Source organism: Bufo bufo, chromosome 5, assembly GCF_905171765.1.
Source record: "Bufo bufo chromosome 5, aBufBuf1.1, whole genome shotgun sequence".
Classification (NCBI taxonomy): Eukaryota; Metazoa; Chordata; class Amphibia; order Anura; family Bufonidae; genus Bufo; species Bufo bufo.
In genome coordinates, this window is record NC_053393.1 from 108,263,452 (window position 1) to 108,264,986 (window position 1,535).

The window sequence follows — 1,535 nt, forward strand, 5'->3', positions numbered from 1 at the left end:
GCCCCCCATTATATAGCCAGCCACAGTGCCCCCCCATTATATAGCCAGCTACAGTGCCCCCCATTATATAGCCAGCCACAGTGCCCCCCATAATAGAGCCAGCCACTGTGCCCCCCATTATATAGCCATCCACAGTGCCCCCCCATAATAGAGCCAGCCACTGTGCCCCCCATAATAGAGCCAGCCACTGTGCCCCCCTATAATAGAGCCAGCCACTGTGCCCCCCCCCATAATAGAGCCAGCCACTGTGCCCCCCATAATAGAGCCAGCCACTGTGCCCCCCATAATAGAGCCAGCCACTGTGCCCCCCATTATAGAGCCATCCACAGTGCCCCCCTATAATAGAGCCAGCCACTGTGCCCCCCATAATAGAGCCAGCCACTGTGCCCCCCTATAATAGAGCCAGCCACTGTGCCCCCCATAATAGAGCCAGCCACTGTGCCCCCCATAATAGAGCCAGCCACAGTGCCCCCCATTATATAGCCAGCCACAGTGCCCCCCATTATATAGCCAGCTACAGTGCCCCCCCATTATATAGCCAGCCACAGTGCCCCCCCATAATGGAGCCAGCCACTGTGCCCCCCATTATATAGCCATCCACAGTGCCCCCCCCATAATAGAGCCAGCCACTGTGCCCCCCTATAATAGAGCCAGCCACTGTGCCCCCCATAATAGAGCCAGCCACTGTGCCCCCCATAATAGAGCCAGCCATAGTGCCCCCCCATAATAGAGCCAGCCACTGTGCCCCCCCATAATAGAGCCAGCCACTGTGCCCCCCCATAATAGAGCCAGCCACTGTGCCCCCCATAATAGAGCCAGCCACTGTGCCCCCCATAATAGAGCCAGCCACTGTGCCCCCCATAATAGAGCCAGCCACTGTGCCCCCCCCATTATATAGCCAGCCACAGTGCCCCCCATTATATAGCCAGCCACAGTGCCCCCCATTATATAGCCATCCACAGTGCCCACCATAATAGAGCCAGCCACAGTGCCCCCCATAATAGAGCCAGCCACTGTGCCCCCCATTATATAGCCAGCCACAGTGCCCCCCATAATAGTCAGCCACAGTGCCCCCCATAATAGAGCCAGCCACTGTGCCCCCCATTATATAGCCAGCCACAGTGCCCACCATAATAGAGCCAGCCACAGTGCCCCCCCATAATAGAGCCAGCCACTGTGCCCCCCATTATATAGCCAGCCACAGTGCCCCCCATTATATAGCCAGCCACAGTGCCCCTAATTATATAGCCAGCCACAGTGCCCCCCATTATATAGCCAGCCACAGTGCCCCCCATTATATAGCCAGCCACAGTGCCCCCCATTATATAGCCAACCAGTGCCCCCATAATATAGCCAGCCATAGGGCTCCCCATAATATAGCCAGCCACAGTGCCCCATAATACAGCCAGCTACAGTGCCCCCCGTTATACAGCCAGCCACAGTGCCCCCATAATACAACCAGCTACACTGCCTCCCCACAAAATAGCCTCCCAGAGTGCACCCATATATAGCCGCATTGCCCCCATAACACAACC